General features: G+C 56.4%; 9 pseudogenes; all 9 read right to left on the bottom strand.

The window, feature by feature from the left end:
* Positions 1 to 918: 918 nt before the first annotated feature.
* Positions 919 to 5,521, bottom strand: LOC149746730 (uncharacterized protein SPEM3 pseudogene; annotated as a pseudogene).
* Positions 5,522 to 5,758: 237 nt separating this feature from the next.
* LOC149746729 (uncharacterized protein SPEM3-like) lies at positions 5,759 to 7,074 on the bottom strand (annotated as a pseudogene).
* Positions 6,535 to 7,663, bottom strand: LOC149746728 (uncharacterized protein SPEM3 pseudogene; annotated as a pseudogene).
* A 2,881-nt stretch (positions 7,664 to 10,544) lies between these two features.
* LOC149746727 (uncharacterized protein SPEM3-like) lies at positions 10,545 to 14,785 on the bottom strand (annotated as a pseudogene).
* Positions 14,786 to 15,267: 482 nt separating this feature from the next.
* Positions 15,268 to 16,355, bottom strand: LOC149746726 (uncharacterized protein SPEM3 pseudogene; annotated as a pseudogene).
* A 50-nt stretch (positions 16,356 to 16,405) lies between these two features.
* LOC149746725 (uncharacterized protein SPEM3 pseudogene) lies at positions 16,406 to 17,403 on the bottom strand (annotated as a pseudogene).
* A 758-nt stretch (positions 17,404 to 18,161) lies between these two features.
* Positions 18,162 to 19,908, bottom strand: LOC149746724 (uncharacterized protein SPEM2 pseudogene; annotated as a pseudogene).
* A 345-nt stretch (positions 19,909 to 20,253) lies between these two features.
* LOC149746723 (uncharacterized protein SPEM3-like) lies at positions 20,254 to 20,988 on the bottom strand (annotated as a pseudogene).
* Positions 20,989 to 21,040: 52 nt separating this feature from the next.
* LOC149746722 (uncharacterized protein SPEM3-like) lies at positions 21,041 to 22,038 on the bottom strand (annotated as a pseudogene).
* Positions 22,039 to 23,403: the final 1,365 nt, after the last annotated feature.

Here is a 23,403-nt window from a genome sequence, read left to right as displayed (position 1 = left end):
GGAGTAGTTCAAGTGTCCCGTGAAGGGGTGCGGGCTGCGGTTGGGCTGGCTGTGAGCACAGCTGGGGAGGCTCCGTCCGTGGGCCGGGGGGGAGTTGCGCCGCCAGGCTCCGGGCCGGCAGCCCAGGAATTCTTACATTCCTTTTTCCCAGGGGTCTGTCTCCACAGTGAACTAGGCCTAAGTCCATGGGCAAGAAAATTAAGTGGAGACAGCTCGAAAAATTTAGAGGCCTATGAAGGAGGGGACCCTCAGAATCCAGGGCTCAAGTTGGGCAGCCTAAAACACAAGGTTTCCTAGTCTCTGACAAAGAGAGGTCTTCTCCCTCAGTAACCAAGAGCCCCAAACACAGCCCAGAACGGGGGAGGCAAGTTTCCATACATCTGATCGTGACCCAAGAGACCAGATGACGAAAACTGAAGCCTGGACCGTTTCTCACAGTCCGGGGAAATCAAGCATTGGCTGTCCAGCCCCACATCTTACCTCCTCCCCAGAGGGTGGCCTCTGAGCCACCCTAAAAAGAGCTAAGTTCTCTGAGCTCTGGGGGAGCTTTAAGGTGCTGGGGGTGGGTGACAGGGAAAGGAAAATTGCTCTAAACTCTAAAGCACTGCTCTCTAATGGCATTTTCCATGATGATGGAAATGTTCTAAATCTGTGCCGTCCAATACAGTAGCCGCTAGCTCCATGTGCCTACTGAGCACTTAGAAGGTCATGGCACTGAGTAACAGAATTTTTTTTTTTTGGCCAAAGCATGAAGCTTGCGGGGTCTGAGTTCCCAGACCAGGGATTGAAACCCAGCCACAGCAGTGAAAGCGCCAGGTCCCAACACCTAGACCACCAGGGAACAGAATTGGATGCCAGGGAAATTCCGTTCCCTGAGGAAGAGAATTTTTAACTTAATTTTTAACAGAATTAATTTTCCTTAATTTTAACTAATTTACATTCTAATAGGCATTTGGCTAGTGGCTACTGTAATTGACAATGCAGCTCTAGGGCCTTGGGGATGACAGATTCAGCTAGAGAGCGATGGAGGGAAAGCAGGGATAGCTTAGGTCCTCATCAGGCCCTGTGGGATGGGGCTGGGGTGAATGTCCTCAAACAACCGCAGAACACTTCTCTTGTCTCTTCATTCCTCGTGCATATCTGTCCCCTCTTTTTCTAAGTTGCTCATCACACACTGATATCCCCACTCCTTGATGGTCTCCGGTGAGTTGTTGGATGTCTCTCGGTGAAGGTGCCTGGGAGACAGAGCTGCTCACTTGTCCCTGCCTGCTCTGAACTGTCTCTGGCGGGCGTCAAAGACGACATGCCCGAGCCGGGTGCCTGACCCAGGACAGTAGGGCTTCCAGCTGGTTTTGGGAGGCGTAGACATCTGGCGATAGTTCTGGCAGGCTGGAGGAACTGTATCCATGGGGTGGTACACCCAGTCTTGGCTGCCTGCTCGCCGGGAGGATGATTGCAGCTCAATCAGTACAGGTACTTCTGAGAAGGTTTGCAGGTCATTGTAGGCCACCTGAGCCTTGGGCGAGCAGGAGTTCTGACTGGGTGGGATAGAAGTCCATGGTATGTGCTGCCCTGCATCCTCCTTTCGAGGAACTGCCTCAGATATAAATGACTGTCGGGTCTGATGTGGGCCCAAAACTTGGACAGAGTCAGTTCCTAGAGGGTTCTTGTGGAGGCCAGGATTTGGGATAAGGCATGAGTTGTTATGGAGGCCCTATCTCTTGGATGAGCCAGAGTATTGAGTAAGGGCCAGACTCTTATGGGGGCCAGGATCTCGATGAATTCCTGAGTACTTGTGTAAGCTAGGGTCATGTGTATGTTCTGAGCCCCTGTAAATTCCAGCATGTTCGGGAAGGCCTGGAAGCTTGTGGAGGCCTTGGTCTTGAGCAAGGCCTGGGTTCTTGGGAAGGCCTGGGTTTGTGGTTAGGCCTGGGTGTCAGGAAACTCTGCAGACTTTGGAAGGGCCTGGGGTCCTTGGGAGGACAGAGCCTTGGTTGAGGCCTTGACTCTCAGGAAGTTCATGGGTTTGGGCCTGGCTTTGGATTTGGGAAGTAATGGATATCTTGGGAGGGATGGGGACCTGGGAAGAGAGGACAGACTGAGAAGACTTGGAGGTTTGGGGAAAGGTGGGGGTTTGTGTTAAGTTGGAGGGCTTCTGGCTGTTGCTGTGTTGATGAAGGACCCGGTATCTGAAAGAAACAAGGGGCAGATAAAGAGTGTATGGTGGAGGCATGGTGCATGGTGAGCTTTGGGCACTCGTTGCAGAATGGAGGCAAGGTTGAGAAGGTGCAGCATCCTTGGAGTACAGGAATTTGGGGTAGACTGGAGTCTGGGGGTCCGTGTTTCTCTTCTCGGACCTGCAAGGAAGGAAGCTGCAGTAAGGGAAGGTCTTGGACTGTTCACATTTGTCTTTGGCATCATTTGAGATCTTCCATTCCATATTCCCCATATTCTGGGCCTGGGCGGAAGTGTGCTCATAGGCGTGGCCTCAGGAGCAGATCTCAGAATGGGGGATGGGTGTGCTCAGTGGGGTGGGCTGAGGAGGAGGTCTGGGCCTTGGCAGGTTCATGCGCAGGGGGCTGAACTGGGGGGCGGGTCTGGGCCCGGGCTGCGGACTGGGCTGTGTCAGAGTCTGGGGTCTTAGTCTTGGTCTCTTGGGGCAGGCAGAGAGGAACCACGTTCACCTTGCTCATCCTGTGGAGCTTGGAAGATGTCTCTTACCTGGAGTAAAAGTTGGCTTGGGACTTTGAGACTGTGACCGGAGGGGCCTCCCCAGCTCTCACTACCCGCTCCTTCCACAGTCCCCGTGGAGCCTCCGTGGAAGCCGCAGCCCGTCCACACTGAGGCGGCATCCAGCAGCACTTAGAAGCCTTTTCATAATTTTTGTCTGGTATCCAGGAGTCAAGGTGGTTTGGGTGCCCGAGCAGGAAGCTTGGGCCATGGCGGAAGCGGGAAGAAACTCTTGAGCACAGGTTCTTGGGATCCACGGAGCAGCGCATGCACATGCGATGGCTGCCTACACAGCTGACTTACTTGTCTGCGGGGAAAGGCGAGATGGGTCAGGGCCTGGCTTCCTGAGGGGCTGAGAATCAAGGCAGGGATAGAAGAAAGGGGACAGGCCCACATCCCCTGAGCTCACGCTGGCGCCCACTCACCCTTGGGGAGAATACGATTGAAAAGTACCCGCAAGTAACCCTTCAGATGCCTCCAGAGCTGAGGGAAGAAGGGGAGGGGGGAGACCGAGAGCAGGGTTAGCCCGGAAATCCAACCCTTGTCCGACCACACCCCAGCAGCCCTCCCACCTCAGCCCCTTCAAGGCCCCAGGGCTCCCCCAACTCCGCTGCCCAGATCCTGCTCTGACCATAGTCACCACGTTCATTCCCAAGTTGAGGAAGGTGAATCTGATCAGGAGCAAAAGAATTGAGTCTCCTAGCTCCTGGCATTTCCTGGGGATGGTGCCAGAGCATGGCTCGGCTCGGTAGAGGGCTCGCTCGCCCATGACCAGGGGTTCAAGGACTGCCTGGGTCCCCTGGCCTCCACATAGTCACTGGGAGCCAGACTGGGTCATAATGGGGCAGGTGGTGAGGTCACAGTGAGGGAGGGGGACGAAAAGGAGGACCCAGGGTAGCATTCCCTGGTAACCAGGGTCAGGTAAGCTGAGCCTGGACAGTCAAACAGGGCCCGGTGGCCGGCACACCTCCCCTCGAGTGGTCATTCATTTGCTCACCACCCACTGACTCACTTGTTCAAATGACACATTCCGTCTCTTGGTCCCTCTTGAGACTAGGAAGACCTCGGCCTCAGAGGCCTGCTGAAGGCCTGGTTGGAGTCCAGAGCCTCAGCCTTCTTCATGCCCTTCACTGGGCCTGCAGCTGGACCTGCCCAGGTGTGGCACCTCCCACTTTGGAAGCAGCTTCTTGTATGAGGCTCTTTGGGGACAGGGACAGCTGAGACACAGAGGAGGTGCCCAGAGACCAGGGGTTTGGAGTCTGCAGCTGCAGATGTACTTAGTGCATGGTATAGGACCAGGAGGGGCCTGCTGGCAGAACTGTGGCCACTAAACCAAGGGGACCCTCAGGCCAAGAAGGGGACACTGGCTTCTTATTGCAGGAAGCCAAGGGCAGGGACCAAGGCTGGCAGAAGGAGTGGCGCTTCCAAGCCACAGACCACCAATGTTTCCTGGACTCTGGCGCTCTTTATTCCTCTCTCCATGCCCTGCCCCCCCGCCCCCCCGCGACCGCCCCCATTTGCCGCCGGTCAGTTCATTTTCCCAGTCTGTCTCCTGTGCAGAGAGGGCCTCGAGGCCGAGGTGGAAGGTAGCAGTGACTTGGCCCACGTTTGGCTCTCCTGCGGTTGCCGCTTCCGCTCCAGGCTGTCATACACCTGGTAGTTGGCATTGCCCCCCGGGTTCCGACTGAGTGGCATGAAGGTGGGTGGAGGTGGAGGGTGCTCGTTAGCCTGGACGTCGGGCAGGGGCTGGGAGGGGCGGAGGAGCAGCGCTGAGCTGGGAGCCGGGGCCCGCTTGTACGAGACCTCGGCCAGCACCGTGAGGGAGGCGGACGTGGCCAGAGGGCGCCGCACGGGCAGCATCTCGGCCCATTCGGCCGCCCGGCGCCGCACTTCGTGGGGATCCCGGGAGTAGTTCAAGTGTCCCGTGAAGGGGTGCGGGCTGCGGTTGGGCTGGCTGTGAGCACAGCTGGGGAGGCTCCGTCCGTGGGCCGGGGGGGAGTTGCGCCGCCAGGCTCCGGGCCGGCAGCCCAGGAATTCTTACATTCCTTTTTCCCAGGGGTCTGTCTCCACAGTGAACTAGGCCTAAGTCCATGGGCAAGAAAATTAAGTGGAGACAGCTCGAAAAATTTAGAGGCCTATGAAGGAGGGGACCCTCAGAATCCAGGGCTCAAGTTGGGCAGCCTAAAACACAAGGTTTCCTAGTCTCTGACAAAGAGAGGTCTTCTCCCTCAGTAACCAAGAGCCCCAAACACAGCCCAGAACGGGGGAGGCAAGTTTCCATACATCTGATCGTGACCCAAGAGACCAGATGACGAAAACTGAAGCCTGGACCGTTTCTCACAGTCCGGGGAAATCAAGCATTGGCTGTCCAGCCCCACATCTTACCTCCTCCCCAGAGGGTGGCCTCTGAGCCACCCTAAAAAGAGCTAAGTTCTCTGAGCTCTGGGGGAGCTTTAAGGTGCTGGGGGTGGGTGACAGGGAAAGGAAAATTGCTCTAAACTCTAAAGCACTGCTCTCTAATGGCATTTTCCATGATGATGGAAATGTTCTAAATCTGTGCCGTCCAATACAGTAGCCGCTAGCTCCATGTGCCTACTGAGCACTTAGAAGGTCATGGCACTGAGTAACAGAATTTTTTTTTTTTGGCCAAAGCATGAAGCTTGCGGGGTCTGAGTTCCCAGACCAGGGATTGAAACCCAGCCACAGCAGTGAAAGCGCCAGGTCCCAACACCTAGACCACCAGGGAACAGAATTGGATGCCAGGGAAATTCCGTTCCCTGAGGAAGAGAATTTTTAACTTAATTTTTAACAGAATTAATTTTCCTTAATTTTAACTAATTTACATTCTAATAGGCATTTGGCTAGTGGCTACTGTAATTGACAATGCAGCTCTAGGGCCTTGGGGATGACAGATTCAGCTAGAGAGCGATGGAGGGAAAGCAGGGATAGCTTAGGTCCTCATCAGGCCCTGTGGGATGGGGCTGGGGTGAATGTCCTCAAACAACCGCAGAACACTTCTCTTGTCTCTTCATTCCTCGTGCATATCTGTCCCCTCTTTTTCTAAGTTGCTCATCACACACTGATATCCCCACTCCTTGATGGTCTCCGGTGAGTTGTTGGATGTCTCTCGGTGAAGGTGCCTGGGAGACAGAGCTGCTCACTTGTCCCTGCCTGCTCTGAACTGTCTCTGGCGGGCGTCAAAGACGACATGCCCGAGCCGGGTGCCTGACCCAGGACAGTAGGGCTTCCAGCTGGTTTTGGGAGGCGTAGACATCTGGCGATAGTTCTGGCAGGCTGGAGGAACTGTATCCATGGGGTGGTACACCCAGTCTTGGCTGCCTGCTCGCCGGGAGGATGATTGCAGCTCAATCAGTACAGGTACTTCTGAGAAGGTTTGCAGGTCATTGTAGGCCACCTGAGCCTTGGGCGAGCAGGAGTTCTGACTGGGTGGGATAGAAGTCCATGGTATGTGCTGCCCTGCATCCTCCTTTCGAGGAACTGCCTCAGATATAAATGACTGTCGGGTCTGATGTGGGCCCAAAACTTGGACAGAGTCAGTTCCTAGAGGGTTCTTGTGGAGGCCAGGATTTGGGATAAGGCATGAGTTGTTATGGAGGCCCTATCTCTTGGATGAGCCAGAGTATTGAGTAAGGGCCAGACTCGTATGGGGGCCAGGATCTCGATGAATTCCTGAGTACTTGTGTAAGCTAGGGTCATGTGTATGTTCTGAGCCCCTGTAAATTCCAGCATGTTCGGGAAGGCCTGGAAGCTTGTGGAGGCCTTGGTCTTGAGCAAGGCCTGGGTTCTTGGGGAGGCCTGGGTTTGTGGTTAGGCCTGGGTGTCAGGAAACTCTGCAGACTTTGGAAGGGCCTGGGGTCCTTGGGAGGACAGAGCCTTGGTTGAGGCCTTGACTCTCAGGAAGTTCATGGGTTTGGGCCTGGCTTGGGATTTGGGAAGTAATGGATAACTGGGGAGGGATGGGGACCTGGGAAGAGAGGACAGACTGAGAAGACTTGGAGGTTGGGGGAAAGGTGGGGGTTTGTATTAAGTTGGAGGGCTTCTGGCTGTTGCTGTGTTGATGAAGGACCCGGTATCTGAAAGAAACAAGGGGCAGATAAAGAGTGCATGGTGGAGGCATGGTGCATGGTGAGTTCTGCGTACTCGTTGCAGAATGGAGGCAAGGTTGAGAAGGTGCAGCATCCTTGGAGTACAGGAATTTGGGGTAGACTGGAGTCTGGGGGTCCGGTTTCTCTTCTCAGACCTGCAAGGAATGAAGCTCCAGTAAAGGAAGGTCTTGGACTGTTCAAATTTGTCTTTGGCATCATTTGAGATCTTCCATTCCATATTCCCCATATTCTGGGCCTGGGCGGAAGTGTGCTCATGGGCGTGGCCTCAGGAGCAGATCTCAGAATGGGGGATGGGTGTGCTCAGTGGGGTGGGCTGAGGAGGAGGTCTGGGCCTTGGCAGGTTCATGCGCAGGGGGCTGAACTGGGGGGCGGGTCTGGGCCCTGGCTGGGGACTGGGCTGTGTCAGAGTCTGGGGTCTTAGTCTTGGTCTCTTGGGGCAGGCAGAGAGGAACCACGTCCACCTTGCTCATCCTGTGGAGCTTGGAAGATGTCTCTTACCTGGAGTAAAAGTTGGCTTGGGACTTTAAGACTGTGACCGGAGGGGCCTCCCCAGCTCTCACTACCCGCTCCTTCCACAGTCCCCGTGGAGCCTCCGTGGAAGCCGCAGCCCGTCCACACTGAGGCGGCATCCAGCAGCACTTAGAAGCCTTTTCATAATTTTTGTCTGGTATCCAGGAGTCAAGGTGGTTTGGGTGCCCGAGCAGGAAGCTTGGGCCATGGCGGAAGCGGGAAGAAACTCTTGAGCACAGGTTCTTGGGATCCACGGAGCAGCGCATGCACATGCGATGGCTGCCTACACAGCTGACTTACTTGTCTGCGGGGAAAGGCGAGACGGGTCAGGGCCTGGCTTCCTGAGGGGCTGAGAATCAAGGCAGGGATAGAAGAAAGGGGACAGGCCCACATCCCCTGAGCTCACGCTGGCGCCCACTCACCCTTGGGGAGAATACGATTGAAAAGTACCCGCAAGTAACACTTCAGATGCCTCCAGAGCTGAGGGAAGCAGGGGAGGGGGGAGACCGAGAGCAGGGTTAGCCCTGAAATCCAACCCTTGTCCGACCACACCCCAGCAGCCCTCCCACCTCAGCCCCTTCAAGGCCCCAGGGCTCCCCCAACTCCGCTGCCCAGATCCTGCTCTGACCATAGTCACCACGTTCATTCCCAAGTTGAGGAAGGTGAATCTGATCAGGAGCAAAAGAATTGAGTCTCCTAGCTCCTGGCATTTCCTGGGGATGGTGCCAGAGCATGGCTCGGCTCGGTAGAGGGCTCGCTCGCCCATGACCAGGGGTTCAAGGACTGCCTGGGTCCCCTGGCCTCCACATAGTCACTGGGAGCCAGACTGGGTCATAATGGGGCAGGTGGTGAGGTCACAGTGAGGGAGGGGGACGAAAAGGAGGACCCAGGGTAGCATTCCCTGGTAACCAGGGTCAGGTAAGCTGAGCCTGGACAGTCAAACAGGGCCCGGTGGCCGGCACACCTCCCCTCGAGTGGTCATTCATTTGCTCACCACCCACTGACTCACTTGTTCAAATGACACATTCCGTCTCTTGGTCCCTCTTGAGACTAGGAAGACCTCGGCCTCAGAGGCCTGCTGAAGGCCTGGTTGGAGTCCAGAGCCTCAGCCTTCTTCATGCCCTTCACTGGGCCTGCAGCTGGACCTGCCCAGGTGTGGCACCTCCCACTTTGGAAGCAGCTTCTTGTATGAGGCTCTTTGGGGACAGGGACAGCTGAGACACAGAGGAGGTGCCCAGAGACCAGGGGTTTGGAGTCTGCAGCTGCAGATGTACTTAGTGCATGGTATAGGACCAGGAGGGGCCTGCTGGCAGAACTGTGGCCACTAAACCAAGGGGACCCTCAGGCCAAGAAGGGGACACTGGCTTCTTATTGCAGGAAGCCAAGGGCAGGGACCAAGGCTGGCAGAAGGAGTGGCGCTTCCAAGCCACAGACCACCAATGTTTCCTGGACTCTGGCGCTCTTTATTCCTCTCTCCATGCCCTGCCCCCCCGCCCCCCCGCGACCGCCCCCATTTGCCGCCGGTCAGTTCATTTTCCCAGTCTGGCTCCTGTGCAGAGAGGGCCTCGAGGCCGAGGTGGAAGGTAGCAGTGAGTTGGCCCATGCTTGGCTCTCCTGCGGTTGCCACTTCCGCTCCAGGCTGTCATACACCTGGTAGTTGGCATTGCCCCCCGGGTTCCGACTGAGTGGCATGAAGGTGGGTGGAGGTGGAGGGTGCTCGTTAGCCTGGACGTCGGGCAGGGGCTGGGAGGGGCGGAGGAGCAGCGCTGAGCTGGGAGCCGGGGCCCGCTTGTACGAGACCTCGGCCAGCACCGTGAGGGAGGCGGACGTGGCCAGAGGGCGCCGACGGGCAGCATCTCGGCCCATTCGGCCGCCCGGCGCCGCACTTCGTGGGGATCCCGGGAGTAGTTCAAGTGTCCCGTGAAGGGGTGCGGGCTGCGGTTGGGCTGGCTGTGAGCACAGCTGGGGAGGTTCCGTCCGTGGGCCGGGGGGGAGTTGCGCCGCCAGGCTTCGGGCCGGCAGCCCAGGAATTCTTACATTCCTTTTTCCCAGGGGTCTGTCTCCACAGTGAACTAGGCCTAAGTCCATGGGCAAGAAAATTAAGTGGAGACACCTCGAAAAATTTAGAGGCCTATGAAGGAGGGGACCCTCAGAATCCAGGGCTCAAGTTGGGCAGCCTAAAACACAAGGTTTCCTAGTCTCTGACAAAGAGAGGTCTTCTCCCTCAGTAACCAAGAGCCCCAAACACAGCCCAGAACGGGGGAGGCAAGTTTCCATACATCTGATCGTGACCCAAGAGACCAGATGACGAAAACTGAAGCCTGGACCGTTTCTCACAGTCCGGGGAAATCAAGCATTGGCTGTCCAGCCCCACATCTTACCTCCTCCCCAGAGGGTGGCCTCTGAGCCACCCTAAAAAGAGCTAAGTTCTCTGAGCTCTGGGGGAGCTTTAAGGTGCTGGGGGTGGGTGACAGGGAAAGGAAAATTGCTCTAAACTCTAAAGCACTGCTCTCTAATGGCATTTTCCATGATGATGGAAATGTTCTAAATCTGTGCCGTCCAATACAGTAGCCGCTAGCTCCATGTGCCTACTGAGCACTTAGAAGGTCATGGCACTGAGTAACAGAATTTTTTTTTTTTTGGCCAAAGCATGAAGCTTGCGGGGTCTGAGTTCCCAGACCAGGGATTGAAACCCAGCCACAGCAGTGAAAGCGCCAGGTCCCAACACCTAGACCACCAGGGAACAGAATTGGATGCCAGGGAAATTCCGTTCCCTGAGGAAGAGAATTTTTAACTTAATTTTTAACAGAATTAATTTTCCTTAATTTTAACTAATTTACATTCTAATAGGCATTTGGCTAGTGGCTACTGTAATTGACAATGCAGCTCTAGGGCCTTGGGGATGACAGATTCAGCTAGAGAGCGATGGAGGGAAAGCAGGGATAGCTTAGGTCCTCATCAGGCCCTGTGGGATGGGGCTGGGGTGAATGTCCTCAAACAACCGCAGAACACTTCTCTTGTCTCTTCATTCCTCGTGCATATCTGTCCCCTCTTTTTCTAAGTTGCTCATCACACACTGATATCCCCACTCCTTGATGGTCTCCGGTGAGTTGTTGGATGTCTCTCGGTGAAGGTGCCTGGGAGACAGAGCTGCTCACTTGTCCATGCCTGCTCTGAACTGTCTCTGGCGGGCGTCAAAGACGACATGCCCGAGCCGGGTGCCTGACCCAGGACAGTAGGGCTTCCAGCTGGTTTTGGGAGGCGTAGACATCTGGCGATAGTTCTGGCAGGCTGGAGGAACTGTATCCATGGGGTGGTACACCCAGTCTTGGCTGCCTGCTCGCCGGGAGGATGATTGCAGCTCAATCAGTACAGGTACTTCTGAGAAGGTTTGCAGGTCATTGTAGGCCACCTGAGCCTTGGGCGAGCAGGAGTTCTGACTGGGTGGGATAGAAGTCCATGGTATGTGCTGCCCTGCATCCTCCTTTCGAGGAACTGCCTCAGATATAAATGACTGTCGGGTCTGATGTGGGCCCAAAACTTGGACAGAGTCAGTTCCTAGAGGGTTCTTGTGGAGGCCAGGATTTGGGATAAGGCATGAGTTGTTATGGAGGCCCTATCTCTTGGATGAGCCAGAGTATTGAGTAAGGGCCAGACTCGTATGGGGGCCAGGATCTCGATGAATTCCTGAGTACTTGTGTAAGCTAGGGTCATGTGTATGTTCTGAGCCCCTGTAAATTCCAGCATGTTCGGGAAGGCCTGGAAGCTTGTGGAGGCCTTGGTCTTGAGCAAGGCCTGGGTTCTTGGGAAGGCCTGGGTTTGTGGTTAGGCCTGGGTGTCAGGAAACTCTGCAGACTTTGGAAGGGCCTGGGGTCCTTGGGAGGACAGAGCCTTGGTTGAGGCCTTGACTCTCAGGAAGTTCATGGGTTTGGGCCTGGCTTTGGATTTGGGAAGTAATGGATATCTTGGGAGGGATGGGGACCTGGGAAGAGAGGACAGACTGAGAAGACTTGGAGGTTTGGGGAAAGGTGGGGGTTTGTGTTAAGTTGGAGGGCTTCTGGCTGTTGCTGTGTTGATGAAGGACCCGGTATCTGAAAGAAACAAGGGGCAGATAAAGAGTGTATGGTGGAGGCATGGTGCATGGTGAGCTTTGGGCACTCGTTGCAGAATGGAGGCAAGGTTGAGAAGGTGCAGCATCCTTGGAGTACAGGAATTTGGGGTAGACTGGAGTCTGGGGGTCCGTGTTTCTCTTCTCGGACCTGCAAGGAAGGAAGCTGCAGTAAGGGAAGGTCTTGGACTGTTCACATTTGTCTTTGGCATCATTTGAGATCTTCCATTCCATATTCCCCATATTCTGGGCCTGGGCGGAAGTGTGCTCATAGGCGTGGCCTCAGGAGCAGATCTCAGAATGGGGGATGGGTGTGCTCAGTGGGGTGGGCTGAGGAGGAGGTCTGGGCCTTGGCAGGTTCATGCGCAGGGGGCTGAACTGGGGGGCGGGTCTGGGCCCGGGCTGCGGACTGGGCTGTGTCAGAGTCTGGGGTCTTAGTCTTGGTCTCTTGGGGCAGGCAGAGAGGAACCACGTTCACCTTGCTCATCCTGTGGAGCTTGGAAGATGTCTCTTACCTGGAGTAAAAGTTGGCTTGGGACTTTGAGACTGTGACCGGAGGGGCCTCCCCAGCTCTCACTACCCGCTCCTTCCACAGTCCCCGTGGAGCCTCCGTGGAAGCCGCAGCCCGTCCACACTGAGGCGGCATCCAGCAGCACTTAGAAGCCTTTTCATAATTTTTGTCTGGTATCCAGGAGTCAAGGTGGTTTGGGTGCCCGAGCAGGAAGCTTGGGCCATGGCGGAAGCGGGAAGAAACTCTTGAGCACAGGTTCTTGGGATCCACGGAGCAGCGCATGCACATGCGATGGCTGCCTACACAGCTGACTTACTTGTCTGCGGGGAAAGGCGAGATGGTTCAGGGCCTGGCTTCCTGAGGGGCTGAGAATCAAGGCAGGGATAGAAGAAAGGGGGCAGGCCCACATCCCCTGAGCTCACGCTGGCGCCCACTCACCCTTGGGGAGAATACGATTGAAAAGTACCCGCAAGTAACCCTTCAGATGCCTCCAGAGCTGAGGGAAGAAGGGGAGGGGGGAGACCGAGAGCAGGGTTAGCCCGGAAATCCAACCCTTGTCCGACCACACCCCAGCAGCCCTCCCACCTCAGCCCCTTCAAGGCCCCAGGGCTCCCCCAACTCCGCTGCCCAGATCCTGCTCTGACCATAGTCACCACGTTCATTCCCAAGTTGAGGAAGGTGAATCTGATCAGGAGCAAAAGAATTGAGTCTCCTAGCTCCTGGCATTTCCTGGGGATGGTGCCAGAGCATGGCTCGGCTCGGTAGAGGGCTCGCTCGCCCATGACCAGGGGTTCAAGGACTGCCTGGGTCCCCTGGCCTCCACATAGTCACTGGGAGCCAGACTGGGTCATAATGGGGCAGGTGGTGAGGTCACAGTGAGGGAGGGGGACGAAAAGGAGGACCCAGGGTAGCATTCCCTGGTAACCAGGGTCAGGTAAGCTGAGCCTGGACAGTCAAACAGGGCCCGGTGGCCGGCACACCTCCCCTCGAGTGGTCATTCATTTGCTCACCACCCACTGACTCACTTGTTCAAATGACACATTCCGTCTCTTGGTCCCTCTTGAGACTAGGAAGACCTCGGCCTCAGAGGCCTGCTGAAGGCCTGGTTGGAGTCCAGAGCCTCAGCCTTCTTCATGCCCTTCACTGGGCCTGCAGCTGGACCTGCCCAGGTGTGGCACCTCCCACTTTGGAAGCAGCTTCTTGTATGAGGCTCTTTGGGGACAGGGACAGCTGAGACACAGAGGAGGTGCCCAGAGACCAGGGGTTTGGAGTCTGCAGCTGCAGATGTACTTAGTGCATGGTATAGGACCAGGAGGGGCCTGCTGGCAGAACTGTGGCCACTAAACCAAGGGGACCCTCAGGCCAAGAAGGGGACACTGGCTTCTTATTGCAGGAAGCCAAGGGCAGGGACCAAGGCTGGCAGAAGGAGTGGCGCTTCCAAGCCACAGACCACCAATGTTTCCTGGACTCTGGCGCTCTTTATTCCTCTCTCCATGCCCTGCCCCCCCGCCCCCCCGCGACCGCCCCCATTTGCCGCCGGTCAGTTCATTTTCCCAGTCTGGCTCCTGTGCAGAGAGGGCCTCGAGGCCGAGGTGGAAGGTAGCAGTGACTTGGCCCACGTTTGGCTCTCCTGCGGTTGCCGCTTCCGCTCCAGGCTGTCATACACCTGGTAGTTGGCATTGCCCCCCGGGTTCCGACTGAGTGGCATGAAGGTGGGTGGAGGTGGAGGGTGCTCGTTAGCCTGGACGTCGGGCAGGGGCTGGGAGGGGCGGAGGAGCAGCGCTGAGCTGGGAGCCGGGGCCCGCTTGTACGAGACCTCGGCCAGCACCGTGAGGGAGGCGGACGTGGCCAGAGGGCGCCGCACGGGCAGCATCTCGGCCCATTCGGCCGCCCGGCGCCGCACTTCGTGGGGATCCCGGGAGTAGTTCAAGTGTCCCGTGAAGGGGTGCGGGCTGCGGTTGGGCTGGCTGTGAGCACAGCTGGGGAGGCTCCGTCCGTGGGCCGGGGGGGAGTTGCGCCGCCAGGCTCCGGGCCGGCAGCCCAGGAATTCTTACATTCCTTTTTCCCAGGGGTCTGTCTCCACAGTGAACTAGGCCTAAGTCCATGGGCAAGAAAATTAAGTGGAGACAGCTCGAAAAATTTAGAGGCCTATGAAGGAGGGGACCCTCAGAATCCAGGGCTCAAGTTGGGCAGCCTAAAACACAAGGTTTCCTAGTCTCTGACAAAGAGAGGTCTTCTCCCTCAGTAACCAAGAGCCCCAAACACAGCCCAGAACGGGGGAGGCAAGTTTCCATACATCTGATCGTGACCCAAGAGACCAGATGACGAAAACTGAAGCCTGGACCGTTTCTCACAGTCCGGGGAAATCAAGCATTGGCTGTCCAGCCCCACATCTTACCTCCTCCCCAGAGGGTGGCCTCTGAGCCACCCTAAAAAGAGCTAAGTTCTCTGAGCTCTGGGGGAGCTTTAAGGTGCTGGGGGTGGGTGACAGGGAAAGGAAAATTGCTCTAAACTCTAAAGCACTGCTCTCTAATGGCATTTTCCATGATGATGGAAATGTTCTAAATCTGTGCCGTCCAATACAGTAGCCGCTAGCTCCATGTGCCTACTGAGCACTTAGAAGGTCATGGCACTGAGTAACAGAATTTTTTTTTTTTGGCCAAAGCATGAAGCTTGCGGGGTCTGAGTTCCCAGACCAGGGATTGAAACCCAGCCACAGCAGTGAAAGCGCCAGGTCCCAACACCTAGACCACCAGGGAACAGAATTGGATGCCAGGGAAATTCCGTTCCCTGAGGAAGAGAATTTTTAACTTAATTTTTAACAGAATTAATTTTCCTTAATTTTAACTAATTTACATTCTAATAGGCATTTGGCTAGTGGCTACTGTAATTGACAATGCAGCTCTAGGGCCTTGGGGATGACAGATTCAGCCAGACAGCGATGGAGGGAAAGCAGGGATAGCTTAGGTCCTCATCAGGCCCTGTGGGATGGGGCTGGGGTGAATGTCCTCAAACAACCGCAGAACACTTCTCTTGTCTCTTCATTCCTCGTGCATATCTGTCCCCTCTTTTTCTAAGTTGCTCATCACACACTGATATCCCCACTCCTTGATGGTCTCCAGTGAGTTGTTGGATGTCTCTCGGTGAAGGTGCCTGGGAGACAGAGCTGCTCACTTGTCCCTGCCTGCTCTGAACTGTCTCTGGCGGGCGTCAAAGACGACATGCCCGAGCCGGGTGCCTGACCCAGGACAGTAGGGCTTCCAGCTGGTTTTGGGAGGTGTAGACATCTGGCGATAGTTCTGGCAGGCTGGAGGAACTGTATCCATGGGGTGGTACACCCAGTCTTGGCTGCCTGCTCGCCGGGAGGATGATTGCAGCTCAATCAGTACAGGTACTTCTGAGAAGGTTTGCAGGTCATTGTAGGCCACCTGAGCCTTGGGCGAGCAGGAGTTCTGACTGGGTGGGATAGAAGTCCATGGTATGTGCTGCCCTGCATCCTCCTTTTGAGGAACTGCCTCAGATATAAATGACTGTCGGGTCTGATGTGGGCCCAAAACTTGGACAGAGTCAGTTCCTAGAGGGTTCTTGTGGAGGCCAGGATTTGGGATAAGGCATGAGTTGTTATGGAGGCCCTATCTCTTGGATGAGCCAGAGTATTGAGTAAGGGCCAGACTCTTATGGGGGCCAGGATCTCGATGAATTCCTGAGTACTTGTGTAAGCTAGGGTCATGTGTATGTTCTGAGCCCCTGTAAATTCCAGCATGTTCGGGAAGGCCTGGAAGCTTGTGGAGGCCTTGGTCTTGAGCAAGGCCTGGGTTCTTGGGAAGGCCTGGGTTTGTGGTTAGGCCTGGGTGTCAGGAAACTCTGCAGACTTTGGAAGGGCCTGGGGTCCTTGGGAGGACAGAGCCTTGGTTGAGGCCTTGACTCTCAGGAAGTTCATGGGTTTGGGCCTGGCTTTGGATTTGGGAAGTAATGGATAACTGGGGAGGGATGGGGACCTGGGAAGAGAGGACAGACTGAGAAGACTTGGAGGTTGGGGGAAAGGTGGGGGTTTGTGTTAAGTTGGAGGGCTTCTGGCTGTTGCTGTGTTGATGAAGGACCCGGTATCTGAAAGAAACAAGGGGCAGATAAAGAGTGTATGGTGGAGGCATGGTGCATGGTGAGCTTTGCGCACTCGTTGCAGAATGGAGGCAAGGTTGAGAAGGTGCAGCATCCTTGGAGTACAGGAATTTGGGGTAGACTGGAGTCTGGGGGTCCGTGTTTCTCTTCTCGGACCTGCAAGGAAGGAAGCTGCAGTAAGGGAAGGTCTTGGACTGTTCACATTTGTCTTTGGCATCATTTGAGATCTTCCATTCCATATTCCCCATATTCTGGGCCTGGGCGGAAGTGTGCTCATAGGCGTGGCCTCAGGAGCAGATCTCAGAATGGGGGATGGGTGTGCTCAGTGGGGTGGGCTGAGGAGGAGGTCTGGGCCTTGGCAGGTTCATGCGCAGGGGGCTGAACTGGGGGGCGGGTCTGGGCCCGGGCTGCGGACTGGGCTGTGTCAGAGTCTGGGGTCTTAGTCTTGGTCTCTTGGGGCAGGCAGAGAGGAACCACGTTCACCTTGCTCATCCTGTGGAGCTTGGAAGATGTCTCTTACCTGGAGTAAAAGTTGGCTTGGGACTTTGAGACTGTGACCGGAGGGGCCTCCCCAGCTCTCACTACCCGCTCCTTCCACAGTCCCCGTGGAGCCTCCGTGGAAGCCGCAGCCCGTCCACACTGAGGCGGCATCCAGCAGCACTTAGAAGCCTTTTCATAATTTTTGTCTGGTATCCAGGAGTCAAGGTGGTTTGGGTGCCCGAGCAGGAAGCTTGGGCCATGGCGGAAGCGGGAAGAAACTCTTGAGCACAGGTTCTTGGGATCCACGGAGCAGCGCATGCACATGCGATGGCTGCCTACACAGCTGACTTACTTGTCTGCGGGGAAAGGCGAGACGGTTCAGGGCCTGGCTTCCTGAGGGGCTGAGAATCAAGGCAGGGATAGAAGAAAGGGGGCAGGCCCACATCCCCTGAGCTCACGCTGGCGCCCACTCACCCTTGGGGAGAATACGATTGAAAAGTACCCGCAAGTAACCCTTCAGATGCCTCCAGAGCTGAGGGAAGAAGGGGAGGGGGGAGACCGAGAGCAGGGTTAGCCCGGAAATCCAACCCTTGTCCGACCACACCCCAGCAGCCCTCCCACCTCAGCCCCTTCAAGGCCCCAGGGCTCCCCCAACTCCGCTGCCCAGATCCTGCTCTGACCATAGTCACCACGTTCATTCCCAAGTTGAGGAAGGTGAATCTGATCAGGAGCAAAAGAATTGAGTCTCCTAGCTCCTGGCATTTCCTGGGGATGGTGCCAGAGCATGGCTCGGCTCGGTAGAGGGCTCGCTCGCCCATGACCAGGGGTTCAAGGACTGCCTGGGTCCCCTGGCCTCCACATAGTCACTGGGAGCCAGACTGGGTCATAATGGGGCAGGTGGTGAGGTCACAGTGAGGGAGGGGGACGAAAAGGAGGACCCAGGGTAGCATTCCCTGGTAACCAGGGTCAGGTAAGCTGAGCCTGGACAGTCAAACAGGGCCCGGTGGCCGGCACACCTCCCCTCGAGTGGTCATTCATTTGCTCACCACCCACTGACTCACTTGTTCAAATGACACATTCCGTCTCTTGGTCCCTCTTGAGACTAGGAAGACCTCGGCCTCAGAGGCCTGCTGAAGGCCTGGTTGGAGTCCAGAGCCTCAGCCTTCTTCATGCCCTTCACTGGGCCTGCAGCTGGACCTGCCCAGGTGTGGCACCTCCCACTTTGGAAGCAGCTTCTTGTATGAGGCTCTTTGGGGACAGGGACAGCTGAGACACAGAGGAGGTGCCCAGAGACCAGGGGTTTGGAGTCTGCAGCTGCAGATGTACTTAGTGCATGGTATAGGACCAGGAGGGGCCTGCTGGCAGAACTGTGGCCACTAAACCAAGGGGACCCTCAGGCCAAGAAGGGGACACTGGCTTCTTATTGCAGGAAGCCAAGGGCAGGGACCAAGGCTGGCAGAAGGAGTGGCGCTTCCAAGCCACAGACCACCAATGTTTCCTGGACTCTGGCGCTCTTTATTCCTCTCTCCATGCCCTGCCCCCCCGCCCCCCCGCGACCGCCCCCATTTGCCGCCGGTCAGTTCATTTTCCCAGTCTGGCTCCTGTGCAGAGAGGGCCTCGAGGCCGAGGTGGAAGGTAGCAGTGACTTGGCCCACGTTTGGCTCTCCTGCGGTTGCCGCTTCCGCTCCAGGCTGTCATACACCTGGTAGTTGGCATTGCCCCCCGGGTTCCGACTGAGTGGCATGAAGGTGGGTGGAGGTGGAGGGTGCTCGTTAGCCTGGACGTCGGGCAGGGGCTGGGAGGGGCGGAGGAGCAGCGCTGAGCTGGGAGCCGGGGCCCGCTTGTACGAGACCTCGGCCAGCACCGTGAGGGAGGCGGACGTGGCCAGAGGGCGCCGCACGGGCAGCATCTCGGCCCATTCGGCCGCCCGGCGCCGCACTTCGTGGGGATCCCGGGAGTAGTTCAAGTGTCCCGTGAAGGGGTGCGGGCTGCGGTTGGGCTGGCTGTGAGCACAGCTGGGGAGGCTCCGTCCGTGGGCCGGGGGGGAGTTGCGCCGCCAGGCTCCGGGCCGGCAGCCCAGGAATTCTTACATTCCTTTTTCCCAGGGGTCTGTCTCCACAGTGAACTAGGCCTAAGTCCATGGGCAAGAAAATTAAGTGGAGACAGCTCGAAAAATTTAGAGGCCTATGAAGGAGGGGACCCTCAGAATCCAGGGCTCAAGTTGGGCAGCCTAAAACACAAGGTTTCCTAGTCTCTGACAAAGAGAGGTCTTCTCCCTCAGTAACCAAGAGCCCCAAACACAGCCCAGAACGGGGGAGGCAAGTTTCCATACATCTGATCGTGACCCAAGAGACCAGATGACGAAAACTGAAGCCTGGACCGTTTCTCACAGTCCGGGGAAATCAAGCATTGGCTGTCCAGCCCCACATCTTACCTCCTCCCCAGAGGGTGGCCTCTGAGCCACCCTAAAAAGAGCTAAGTTCTCTGAGCTCTGGGGGAGCTTTAAGGTGCTGGGGGTGGGTGACAGGGAAAGGAAAATTGCTCTAAACTCTAAAGCACTGCTCTCTAATGGCATTTTCCATGATGATGGAAATGTTCTAAATCTGTGCCGTCCAATACAGTAGCCGCTAGCTCCATGTGCCTACTGAGCACTTAGAAGGTCATGGCACTGAGTAACAGAATTTTTTTTTTTTGGCCAAAGCATGAAGCTTGCGGGGTCTGAGTTCCCAGACCAGGGATTGAAACCCAGCCACAGCAGTGAAAGCGCCAGGTCCCAACACCTAGACCACCAGGGAACAGAATTGGATGCCAGGGAAATTCCGTTCCCTGAGGAAGAGAATTTTTAACTTAATTTTTAACAGAATTAATTTTCCTTAATTTTAACTAATTTACATTCTAATAGGCATTTGGCTAGTGACTACTGTAATTGACAATGCAGCTCTAGGGCCTTGGGGATGACAGATTCAGCCAGACAGCGATGGAGGGAAAGCAGGGATAGCTTAGGTCCTCATCAGGCCCTGTGGGATGGGGCTGGGGTGAATGTCCTCAAACAACCGCAGAACACTTCTCTTGTCTCTTTATTCCTCGTGCATATCTGTCCCCTCTTTTTCTAAGTTGCTCATCACACACTGATATCCCCACTCCTTGATGGTCTCCAGTGAGTTGTTGGATGTCTCTCGGTGAAGGCGCCTGGGAGACAGAGCTTCTCACTTGTCCCTGCCTGCTCTGAACTGTCTCTGGCGGGCGTCAAAGACGACATGCCCGAGCCGGGTGCCTGACCCAGGACAGTAGGTCTTCCAGCTGGTTTTGGGAGGTGTAGACATCTGGCGATAGTTCTGGCAGGCTGGAGGAACTGTATCCATGGGGTGGTACACCCAGTCTTGGCTGCCTGCTCGCCGGGAGGATGATTGCAGCTCAATCAGTACAGGTACTTCTGAGAAGGTTTGCAGGTCATTGTAGGCCACCTGAGCCTTGGGCGAGCAGGAGTTCTGACTGGGTGGGATAGAAGTCCATGGTATGTGCTGCCCTGCATCCTCCTTTTGAGGAACTGCCTCAGATATAAATGACTGTCGGGTCTGATGTGGGCCCAAAACTTGGACAGAGTCAGTTCCTAGAGGGTTCTTGTGGAGGCCAGGATTTGGGATAAGGCATGAGTTGTTATGGAGGCCCTATCTCTTGGATGAGCCAGAGTATTGAGTAAGGGCCAGACTCTTATGGGGGCCAGGATCTCGATGAATTCCTGAGTACTTGTGTAAGCTAGGGTCATGTGTATGTTCTGAGCCCCTGTAAATTCCAGCATGTTCGGGAAGGCCTGGAAGCTTGTGGAGGCCTTGGTCTTGAGCAAGGCCTGGGTTCTTGGGAAGGCCTGGGTTTGTGGTTAGGCCTGGGTGTCAGGAAACTCTGCAGACTTTGGAAGGGCCTGGGGTCCTTGGGAGGACAGAGCCTTGGTTGAGGCCTTGACTCTCAGGAAGTTCATGGGTTTGGGCCTGGCTTTGGATTTGGGAAGTAATGGATATCTTGGGAGGGATGGGGACCTGGGAAGAGAGGACAGACTGAGAAGACTTGGAGGTTTGGGGAAAGGTGGGGGTTTGTGTTAAGTTGGAGGGCTTCTGGCTGTTGCTGTGTTGATGAAGGACCCGGTATCTGAAAGAAACAAGGGGCAGATAAAGAGTGTATGGTGGAGGCATGGTGCATGGTGAGCTTTGGGCACTCGTTGCAGAATGGAGGCAAGGTTGAGAAGGTGCAGCATCCTTGGAGTACAGGAATTTGGGGTAGACTGGAGTCTGGGGGTCCGTGTTTCTCTTCTCGGACCTGCAAGGAAGGAAGCTGCAGTAAGGGAAGGTCTTGGACTGTTCACATTTGTCTTTGGCATCATTTGAGATCTTCCATTCCATATTCCCCATATTCTGGGCCTGGGCGGAAGTGTGCTCATAGGCGTGGCCTCAGGAGCAGATCTCAGAATGGGGGATGGGTGTGCTCAGTGGGGTGGGCTGAGGAGGAGGTCTGGGCCTTGGCAGGTTCATGCGCAGGGGGCTGAACTGGGGGGCGGGTCTGGGCCCGGGCTGCGGACTGGGCTGTGTCAGAGTCTGGGGTCTTAGTCTTGGTCTCTTGGGGCAGGCAGAGAGGAACCACGTTCACCTTGCTCATCCTGTGGAGCTTGGAAGATGTCTCTTACCTGGAGTAAAAGTTGGCTTGGGACTTTGAGACTGTGACCGGAGGGGCCTCCCCAGCTCTCACTACCCGCTCCTTCCACAGTCCCCGTGGAGCCTCCGTGGAAGCCGCAGCCCGTCCACACTGAGGCGGCATCCAGCAGCACTTAGAAGCCTTTTCATAATTTTTGTCTGGTATCCAGGAGTCAAGGTGGTTTGGGTGCCCGAGCAGGAAGCTTGGGCCATGGCGGAAGCGGGAAGAAACTCTTGAGCACAGGTTCTTCGTATCCACGGAGCAGCGCATGCGCATGCGATGGCTGCCTACACAGCTGGCATACTTGTCTGCGGGGAAAGGCGAGATGGGTCAGGGCCTGGCTTCCTGAGGGGCTGAGAATCAAGGCAGGGATAGAAGAAAGGGGACAGGCCCACATCCCATGAGCCCATGCTGGCGCCCACTCACCTTTGGGGAAAAGACGTTTGAAAAGCGCCCGCAAGAATCTCTTCAGATGCCTCCAGAGCTGAGGGAAGAAGGGGAGGGGGGAGACCGAGAGCAGGGTTAGCCCGGAAATCCAACCCTTGTCCGGCCACACCCCAGCAGCCCTCCCACCTCAGCCCCTTCAAGACCCCAGGGCTCCCCCAACCCCGCTGCACATATCCTGCCCTGACCATAATCACCATGTTGATCCCCACGTTGACGAAGATCAAGCTGACCAGGAGCAGAAGAATTGCGTCTCCTTGCTCCTGGCATTTCCTGGGAATGGGGCCAGGGAACGGCTCAGCTCCATAGTAGGTTCGCTCACCCATGGCCGTTGCTCCCAGGACTGCCTGGGCCCCCTGCCCTCCACTTTTAACTGGGAGCTTGACTGGGTCATAATGGGGCAGGTGGTGAGGTCACAGTGAGGGAGGGGGACGAAAAGGAGGGCCCAGGGTGGCATTCCCTGGTAACCAGGGTGAGGTAAGCTGAGCCTGGACAGTCAAACATGGCCCGAAGGCCGGCACACCTCCACTTGAGTGATCAATCATTCACTCACCGCCCGCTGACTCACTTGTTCAAATGACACATTCCATTTCTTGGCCCTCCTGAGAATATGAAGACCTTGGCCTCAGAGCCCTTTGGAAGGCCTGGCTGCAGTCAAGAGCCTCAGCCTACTTCATGCCCTTCACTGGGCGTGGAGCTGGACCTGCCCAGATGTGGAACCTCCCAGGTTGGAAGCAGCTTCTTGTATGAGGCTCTTTGTGGACAGGGACAGCTGAGACACAGAGGAGGTGCCCAGACACCAGTGGTTTGGAGTCTGCAGCTGCAGAACTACTTAGTGCATGGTATAGGACCAGGAGGGGCCTGCTGTCAGGACTGTGCCCACTAAACCAAGGGGACCCTCAGGCCAAGAAGGGGACACTGGCTTCTTATTGCAGGAAGCCAAGGGCAGGGACCAAGGCTGGCAGAAGGAGTGGCGCTTCCAAGCCACAGACCACCAATGTTTCCTGGACTCTGGCGCTCTTTATTCCTCTCTCCATGCCCTGCCCCCCCGCCCCCCCGCGACCGCCCCCATTTGCCGCCGGTCAGTTCATTTTCCCAGTCTGTCTCCTGTGCAGAGAGGGCCTCGAGGCCGAGGTGGAAGGTAGCAGTGACTTGGCCCACGTTTGGCTCTCCTGCGGTTGCCGCTTCCGCTCCAGGCTGTCATACACCTGGTAGTTGGCATTGCCCCCCGGGTTCCGACTGAGTGGCATGAAGGTGGGTGGAGGTGGAGGGTGCTCGTTAGCCTGGACGTCGGGCAGGGGCTGGGAGGGGCGGAGGAGCAGCGCTGAGCTGGGAGCCGGGGCCCGCTTGTACGAGACCTCGGCCAGCACCGTGAGGGAGGCGGACGTGGCCAGAGGGCGCCGCACGGGCAGCATCTCGGCCCATTCGGCCGCCCGGCGCCGCACTTCGTGGGGATCCCGGGAGTAGTTCAAGTGTCCCGTGAAGGGGTGCGGGCTGCGGTTGGGCTGGCTGTGAGCACAGCTGGGGAGGCTCCGTCCGTGGGCCGGGGGGGAGTTGCGCCGCCAGGCTCCGGGCCGGCAGCCCAGGAATTCTTACATTCCTTTTTCCCAGGGGTCTGTCTCCACAGTGAACTAGGCCTAAGTCCATGGGCAAGAAAATTAAGTGGAGACAGCTCGAAAAATTTAGAGGCC

Source organism: Delphinapterus leucas, chromosome 19 (assembly GCF_059928025.1).
Source record: "Delphinapterus leucas isolate spDelLeu-1000000601 "Yukka" chromosome 19, BTC_Dleu_Yukka2, whole genome shotgun sequence".
NCBI classification, from domain to species: domain Eukaryota; kingdom Metazoa; phylum Chordata; class Mammalia; order Artiodactyla; family Monodontidae; genus Delphinapterus; species Delphinapterus leucas.
Note: the sequence above shows the minus strand (reverse complement) of the source record. Positions and strands in the feature narration are given on the sequence as shown.